Below are 8,996 nucleotides of genomic sequence, written 5' to 3'. Positions count from 1 at the left end.
TTGTGAATGCTTTCTTGTACACGTGAAACATGAGTTTAGGAAGCCGTTTTAGAACCTGGAGTGGTGGCTTTCAGCCTTCCTTGGTGGATTTCCAAGCCCCTTCTCTCTCATGCCCCAGCCCCCTTCAGTTTATAGGGTTCTCAGGAGCTGGCAGCATTCTCCTCTTCCCTCCTTTGGAACTGCACTATTATGTGACGAGCAGGTTTGCAGTTCACTAGCCTTCCCCAGTTCCTGACAGTTGGGCTGTGTGTATTCAATGGCATAGGGACTTAAAGGGCTGTTAAAAGAACCCTGGCCAAGACCAATTTACTGCAAATTCCAGCAATACAGTTAAAGATCAAGTGCATTACATGGTGGCAGCAGGGAGTGCCTAACTTTGAGGATTTAGAAATGCAAGTCAAGAATTCTCTCAAAGTTCCTAAGACTGATGTAATCTCAGAATGGGGGAAGGACTTAATCGGGTGTGGGTTGGTCTAGATAGAACCACCACCATTTATTGAACATGTGTGAGTCAAGCCCTGAATGTGTATGTTTCATTTAACCCTCATCCTATGAGGCAAGTATTAATATCTCTTTTTTGGATGAAGAAGGTGAAATACAAAGAGCTTTGAAATACAAAGAGCAACTTGCCCTGGATCACAAAGCTAGTAGGAGATTCTGTATTTATCCACTATATTATTGGTTTGGATAAATAATGTTAAAGGGAAGAAGTGGTGCTGTGATTTCTTGTCACATTGATGCCATTCAGCATTATCATGGTGCTGCGGAAAGTTCAAATAAGATATAAGCAGTTTTATCTGACCGGATAGCACATCATTTTTTTGTTAGCATTACCTAAAACATGCTTTCAGTCTCCCAGTTGTGCCCAATGCCAAGTCTGGGCCAGATTCAACATTTAGATAACAGCGCGTGATCCTAGGATCTAAATCAGGCAGACATTTTTTGGGAGGCAAACTTTTCAGAGTTTAACACATCGATCCTTGTTTCTTCAGAAAGAGTAACCACGATGGCATCAGTGGTCCAGGCCAGTAGGCCGAGAGGGGTTAGGAGTGGAGCGGGCAGGATTCGGAGCAGGGGATTCGCCTGCCAGGGTGGGAGTCAGACGGGCGAGGATTCGCATTCTCAGGCCTGAGCGTCTCGGCTGCCGCGTCGGTCAGATGGGTCGAGGTTTGCAGAGTGGGTGCTAGGGGTGTCGCCCGAGCCTGGCTCTGGACCAGGACACCTAAAGGCCCAGGAGGAGATCGCTGCTCCAGGCGTTCATGGCAAATGCAAATACTAGGCGGAGGGCCGTTCCGCCGCGGTCGTCCTCCCTTGGACCCGGCTTGGCGCGGCCGCCTTCGGGCCCGTGCCCGTTCTCGGAGCTCCTGGCCCCAAAGCCCAGCGCATCCCACGCTGGGCCGTCCCAACAACCCATTCCGCCAACTCCCACTGGGTCCGAGCAAGCTGGCCACGCCCCTCCGCCTCCCGTCCCGCCCCAGGCCGCAAAGGTCGCGAGACCTTTGTCCGTTCTCTTGGCCCGGGACAGACGGCGCTCGGCGTCCCGAGCGCGCACGCAGGCCCCACGCAGGGCACGCACGACCGGCGGGGCCAGCGCTCCCAACCGTCTTTGTCCCCGCCCCGATCGCGTCGTCTCGCGAGAGTTGGGAGTAAACAGCCCCGAATGGAGAGCCGAGGCGTGTTTGCTGCGGAGGTGCCGTTATCCCGGGCCCGGCGGACCCGAGCTTGAGGCGGCCGCAGGTACGTCAGGCGGCCCGCTCCCCGGAACCGCCGCCCGTCCCACCTGCGCGGCCGCGCGCTCGGGTGTGCCCGCCGCGCCCGGCGCCCCGAGGGCGGGCGTCTGCGCGGGCGGCCGGGGCCTCCCTGCGCCCCCGACTCCGCAGCGGCCGGGGGGCGGGCCGTGCATGCTCGCGGGAAGCGCGCCGTCCCCTCCGGTCCCGGAGCCCCCGGGCTGCGGCTGGGGCCCTGCTGGGCCCTGTCTGCGTGTCTGCCTCGCTTGGTGGAGTGCCCGATTTCATCATTTTCTTTATGTGAAATAAACTTTAACGCAGTGAAACGGTGTGCCTGTCTCCGGCCCTCGGCCTGCGAACGTCCCGGTCCCTCCGGGTCTGCTCCCAGAAGGTGCCGGCGCCCGGGTTTGAACGACCTGGGCTCTTTCCCGTGTCTCAGGCTGCACACGCCGCCCCGCGGGTGCCAGGAGTGCGGTGCGAGAAGCTCGGCGGCCGCTCGGGCCCTCGAGGCTCCGGCTTGCCCTCCGATCCAGAGAGCCCTTCAGACCAGTAGCATCTTCAGACCTTGGCTCGCCCAGTGATGGTCGTGACCCCCTAAGACTGTTACAGAGCATCAGCATCATTTTTAATAAGATGTTTACCAAAATAAGATGTTTTGGCTCAGAGCCCCCGAGAATCTTGGCTTATGTGTCCACAGATGAAGTTAAATATCGACATTCAGATTCTGAACGACACTTCCAAGTGAGTGGCATAAGATCTCAGAGTTGAACTCTGGCGAATGTCGTTTCCTCTGGCCCTTTAGTCTTAACTCTGCTAGTAAATCGTGCTCTGACTTCAAGGTGTGTTTGCGTATGGGTAAAAACAAGGGGCTTGGAGAATAGTGGCTCTTCCCAGCTGCTTTATCTGCGGCGCTCATTTTGTTTTTTTGTAAGAGCTTTAAGGTGAAATTTACATACCATAAAATTCACCTGTTTTAAGTGTACTTATTCAGTGGTTTTTGGGGTTTTTTTGGTAAATTTAGAGTTGTGCAATCATCACCACACCCACTTTTAGAACATTTCTGTCACCCGAGAAAGATCTCTGGTGCCCATTTGCAGTCATCACTACTCATTTATAACCCAGCCCCAGGCAACCTCTATCTGCTGTCTCCTTAGATTTGTCATTTCTGAATATTTCATATATTCAGGTGGCATCATGTGTGGGGCTCTGTGTCTGGCTTTTATTCAGCATTAAGGGTCATCCATGTTGTAGCATGTGTCAATACTTTGTTCCTTTTTACGGTCCAGTAGTAATCTCGTGTGGATGTAACATACTTTGTTTATCCATTCATGCAGAACACTTTTGCAAATAAGATTTTGTTTCCATGCGCCTCGGGGACGCCCTTTATGGGACGAGGTGGTGGGGGTGGCCTGAGTGGGCCTCTTGCCCATTGGGTCTCTCCTTTCTCCTCCTCCAGCATCCCTTATAATCAAGAGTTGGTCGTGTCGGTGAAAAAAGAGAAATTCTAATTTGGTGCTTGTGGAGCCTTTGAAGCACCCAGGGTGCCATGGGATCAAGTGGGATCTCTTCTGGTCCAGAGGTTTTTAGCCTTCTCTTTAAATTCACGTGTCTTTGACTCCATTTTCTTTGATTCTGGCGGTAAGTAGTTCCTGCCCTGCCAGCTGCCTCTTGTGTTTGTGTGGCAGCCGTAGTACGTGCCACAGATAGTTAGGGTAACGAGCTAGGAAGGCTGAAGGCTCCGGGAAAGTGCACGTGGCTCCCATTAGTGTTTTAAGTGGAGTTTTAGGGGGAGATTGGCAGCTGTCTCTTTGAACCAGGAGAGAGTTGAGATATGTTTTATTGGGAAAACTTGAGTACTCCAACACTTGGTGACTTGAAAAATGAAGAAGGGGAGGGTGGACCTTGTACTTGCTGTTCGGTAGAGGACCTTGGTCTCTTTCAGTGTTTTGCCTGAGACAGGTTAAGGAGATGGTAAAAAAAGAGACAAGTTAATTTCCCCTTCCCTGTGGCCTAGTCAGTTTTGACATGCTGCAGAAATCTGTTAATTGGATTTATTAATCTTGTTAGTGTCTTTTGCTTAAGAAAATGCGTTTAAAATGAGCTAAGTGCTAAGTCTGCAGGTGCCTCATCTGTGGCTAGCCAGGACCAGCTGACTGAAGGATAAAGAGATGAGGCGGCGGAAGCAGCGTATCTGAAAGAATAGGCAATAAAAGACCGTGTAGACCAAGATTTCTCAACTCGGGCACTGGTGACTCTTTGGGCTGAATTATTTGTGTGTCCCCGTTCTGCAACACCCCCCCCCCCCAACCTACTAATGGACAGAAAGTGCCAGAAGGAATGGTTCAGTCAGGCTTAAGAATACACCTTTAAGAAGTGTGATCTGGCATTGCTTAAATGTTAGCCTGTTAAACAATGGTGATACAGCCAAGTATGCAATTAGTTACTAAAGTGGTATCTTACAGCCAAATTGTAATTGAACCAAATGGTACCCTTTCATGGCCTAAACACAATTCAATTTTCTCTGGAGCCATTTCAGTACGGGTTCATTAAAAATCAAGGCGTATCAGCGTAATTAGATGACTTTTGGGTGATACAGATACGCCTGAATTGTGTTCTTTATTTGCAGAGAAATAATTTCAGGTGTCCTTTAGCTATACCCAGAGTTGTCGTCTCAGTGATGCTCTTCTAATGCAAAGTGAAAGAATCTCAGAGCTGCAGGGAATGTTAGCTGTCTGCTAGACCAGTTGCTTGTCCAAGTAATACATTTTCTTTACTTTGTCTCCCTTTTGCACGTACATCTCATTAAATCTTATTCCTGGCATATATTATTTGAACTGTTTATTTTCCGTTTAGTATTTGATATCAAATACTACCTTGTATTAGAGGCATAAGTATACTTACTCATGGAAAAATCCATACTTAGGTAAATAGCATCTTTTAGGGCATACCTTTGTATGGAAAGATAACCAGGTCTTCTACATAAAGAATTTATAGAAATTAAATCCAGTGACCACTTAGTGGATCCAGTAACAGCCTGAACTAGGCCTGTGAGTAAGTACAGACTACAGATGATAAGCCTGTTCACAGTGAACTGGCTAAAAGCTTAGCCTTAAGCTAGACACAGACAGATTTTTGAAAACAATTCCTAGGAAATAGATCTGTTTTAAGCTCTCCTACAGGTACAAATAAAATGAAATCTTTTAGCATATTTTTTAATCTTCGTGCTACTGTCTTACCAGACAGTTTTTCTATAAAATTTGTTTTAAAAGGTTTACTAACGTATTTAAATAACATTTGTTTTATCTAATTATAAAAGTGTAACATTTGCTGTTTGTAGAAATGTCAATGGTGAAAGAAGAAAATAAGCACCTGTAATCATACCAGTGAAAGGTGGAACCATCGTTCCCATCTTGGCAGATATCTTTTCATGGTCTTTTTTTCCTGTGCATATAGGTACATATTTAAAAATAAAAATTTGGATCACACTGTACAGGAACTATTTAATCATTCATTAGTATTTCTCCATATTCTTTAGGAAGTCTTTTGGTTTCTTATTGCTACTGTGACAAATTTCTACAAACTTAATGGCTTAAAACAACACGAATTGCTTACTTACGGTTCTGGAGGTGCGTAGTCCAGAGTCGGCCTCCCTGGGCTGAAGGTAAGCTGTCGGCAGGGCGTCCGTCCTTCTGGAAGTTCTGAGGGGAGTCTGTTTGCTTCCCTTTTTCAGTTTCCTGAGGTGGCTGCACTCCTTGGCTCCTGACCTCTTCCGCTGCTTACTGCAGCCTCCTGCGTCCATCGCATCTGCTACTGCCCCCTCACAATGCCTGCCTCCCTCTTGTGAGGACTCTTGTAATTACCTTGGACCCACCTGGATAATCCAGGATGCTCTCCCCATCTCGAGATTCTTAGTTTAATTACACCTGCAAAGTCCCTTTGGCCATATAAAGTAACATTTACAGGTTCCAAGGATGGGATGTGGACATCTTTTGGGGACCATTATTTGGCCTTCCAAAGGAACATAATTTGAAATTGCTGCATTGCAGCCCGTAGTATGGACGAACCGTAGTTATTTCTCTGGTCCCCACTGCACCTTTTGATGGTCTCTGATTTTTCCCAGTTGTAATCCTGGGACATCAATCATTGTATACTTTCAGATTCACATTTCCATGGAATGCATTTCCAGGGGATTTCAGAGAAGCGGGGCGCCTGCCTCTCAGGAGTGCGGCCTGTGAGCCAGACCACCCAAGTTCCCAGCTCAGCTTCTTGCCCCCTGGCTGCGTGGCTCCAGGCCAGTGCTGCGCTACCCAGGGCCTCAGTTTTCTCATCTGAAAATGGGGTGGTCACAGGTTGTTGTGAGGCTTCAGTGAGTTAATGCCTGTGCCTGCCGTAGAAAAGCGCCTGCCACGTGATAAATGCTCAGTAGTGTTAGTTTTCGTTGTTATTACTGGTTTTATTAAAACAAAAGTTTTTTATATCCGTATTTAAGGTTTCTAATACGTACTGGCAAATCACCATTCTAAAAGGTTATAAGGGTTTTTTTTACATTCCCTAGCAACATATGAGAGTACTCATTGGTCTGAATTCTTAAGCATGGTTTGGAGTTTACACTGGATGTCTCAGTGTTTGTCTGTCACAATGTTACTTGATTTTTTGTAATGTAAATGATAGAAACACTGGGGTCAATTTTAGCAGAAATTTACTTTACCATGAATCTTTTCAGGAGTTCTCTCAATTCCTTAGAATGAGAAATACTTTTAATTTCACTTTGACTAGCTGGTCCCTGGCTGTCGGGATGTTAGGATGTCACTCCATGTAACGGTTGATGTGTGTGAGTCTGTTTGGCTTGGTATGTAGTCACTTATGCACACAGTGGTCAGCACAGACTGAGTGTAATATGAAAGGCTTAGAATTGCACCCCCACCAACTCTTTTTATAATTTAATACTCCCACCCTTCTCAGTGCATTCCCAGCAACTGAGACTAAATATAGGACTTTTTTTTTTTTTTTGGCGTGTTTTGAAAACAATTTCAATCTACCAGAAAGGTTCCAAGAACAGTACAGAACCTTTTCTCTGAATCATTTGAAGCTAGTTGCAGACCTGAAACCCATTATCCCCAGATACTTTAGTGGGCATTTCCTGCACGTAAGGTCCTTACATAATCACAGCACAGCCTTCAAAACCAGGAAGTTAGTCTCGATACACCACTGCTGCCCAAGCACAAGCGGTCCTCATTCAGGTTTTGCCAGGTGTCGCAGTAATGTCCTTCTAGCAGAGGGGGCCCGTTCACAGGCTTGAGTTGCAGTCAGCTAGTTGAGGGGCCTCTTGAGTCTCCTTCATTCTGGAGCTGTGTCAGCCATTCCTTGGCTTTTGCTACCTAGCCACTTAGGAACATTCTAGGCCAGTTGTTTTGAAGAGTTTCCCTGGCTTTGGGTTCTGATGTTCCCTCACGCTCTGATTCAGGTTGTGCGTCTCTGGCAGGAGCCCCACAGGTGATGCCAGGTCCTCGTTTGCTCAGTGGACCCGATCTGTTCTCATTGCTGGTTAACTTCTGATGAAGCTTCTCCACTGTGAAGTTACCCCTTTTTCCTTTGTAGATCAGGATTTTGTTGGGAGGCATTCTGAGACTATGTAAATATCTCATTCTTCTTCAAACTTTCACTTTGTTTTATTTATATATCTCAATGTGGACTCGTGCTTTCCTCTTTTTTTTCAGTGGGCTGTCTGATGTGCTACTTTCATTATTTTGATGCTCAGATTGTCTGAAGCTGGCCTCTGTGTCCCTTTGACACATCCCCATCATTCTTTGAGCTATTCCTCACTTTCCGGCACAGAAAGATATTCCAGACTCATCTGTTCTTGCCCAGCCCGGCCTAGAACTGTCTCTATCTCCAAGGAACCTGGTTTCTTTTCATGGAGAAGGATATTTGGGAGACCAGTTCTGGGCACTAGGTGGGCTCCCTTCTGTTGGGAGCATGTCCTCTCAGTAGACAGACCTAGGAAATGTATGTATGTGTGTTTGCATGTATGTATGTACACACACATACACATTTGCATATATTTACTTCTATATCTGTCTATCTGTATATTGAAAACCTTAAGTTCACACCAGTATTTCCAATTTCAACGTGATCCTGCATGGTTCATTGAATTGTTTTCCCTTTTCATAGTTATGACTTCCTTCTCTGACAGTGAGTAAGCTGCCTCCTGTTAACCGTAAAATATTTATTTGATCAAATCAGTTTCCCTTTGTCACTGCCACCATCCCACTCAGGCTGTCACCCCTCACCAGGTGCCTCTCCCCCACACACCTTCCTCACCCTCTCAGACGCCGTCACCCCACACCGGGCCAGTGAGACTCCCACCATGGCCTACCTTCTTGTCCTCAGCTGAATTAGTCAGAAAGGGAAGAAGAAAGGGAAAAGTTAGAACTCTTTAGAAAGTGTTTTCCTTTTCCTGTGTGTATATGTATGTGTCGGTTTACCTACTCTGTTTATCTTATACTTGTCGCTGCTTACCTGCTTGCCACTGCATGGTGAGCCGGTCTTGGAGGAAGTGCTCTCCAGGTTTGCACTACATAGTGAGAGCGGGAAGGCTCCACCCTCCACACAGGTGAGTAGATATTTGGAAAAGGGAGGGTGCAGGCTGGGCTTTAAAGACCCAGGAGAGGAGTCACTGGGGACAGGCCGTGTTCAAAACAAACAGGCAAGGGCACAGAGGTCTGTATTAAGTGGCTGGTCTTGTGACCCCTGTGCCCATGTCAACCCTCACTAGCCTCTAGCTGCCCTACTCCACCCCCAGTGACATTTTTGTTTTCCTCAAAGCAAATTTGTATTTTGAAGTCTTATTTTGGGCTTGGGAAACCATAGAAACCTCAGTATCCATTGTCATGATTTTTTACGAGCTGTGGGTCTTTGAAAAGAGTGTCTTCTTAGAACCCAGACTTTAGTTCACTTTTAAAGAACATAAGCGGGTCAGCCAGATCCAGACAAAACAGGGAGGTGTCTCCTTATCCCTCTCATATCCAGCCTTATCATTTGTCCCCATGGGATTTTTCTCCTTGAGTCTCTTCCTTCCAACCACTGGTGGGTTTGGAGACTGGAGCAGGCTGGCATTCACCAGCCTGGCCCTTTTTTGGAGGGAGTCGATGACCTTTTAATTATGAAACCAGTGGTCTCTTTCAGTCGACCACCTTTCATTTTGAAAATTCTTTTTCACTGATTTTGGGGATTTTTGGATCTCCCTGTTCCCTTCTGCCCTGACCATGC

At 47.1% G+C, this 8,996-nt stretch overlaps 1 protein-coding gene across 3 annotated transcripts in view; it reads left to right on the top strand.

The window, feature by feature from the left end:
• The first annotated feature begins 1,494 nt into the window (after positions 1–1,494).
• MBTPS1 (membrane bound transcription factor peptidase, site 1) overlaps positions 1,495–8,996 on the top strand; it is a 52,393-nt gene continuing 44,891 nt past the window's right edge. Inside the window, exons 1-2 of one of the 3 annotated variants that reach the window (XM_070613934.1) lie at positions 1,545–1,737; positions 5,263–5,388. The gene's annotated coding sequence lies outside the window, so the exon portion shown is untranslated. Of the gene's footprint in view, positions 1,738–3,183; positions 3,366–5,262; positions 5,389–8,996 lie in introns of those variants that run through there. The other 2 variants (XM_070613935.1, XM_070613933.1) reach the window with 2 other exon arrangements.

Source organism: Equus przewalskii, chromosome 3, assembly GCF_037783145.1.
Source record: "Equus przewalskii isolate Varuska chromosome 3, EquPr2, whole genome shotgun sequence".
Lineage (NCBI taxonomy): Eukaryota > Metazoa > Chordata > Mammalia > Perissodactyla > Equidae > Equus > Equus przewalskii.
Note: the sequence above shows the minus strand (reverse complement) of the source record. Positions and strands in the feature narration are given on the sequence as shown.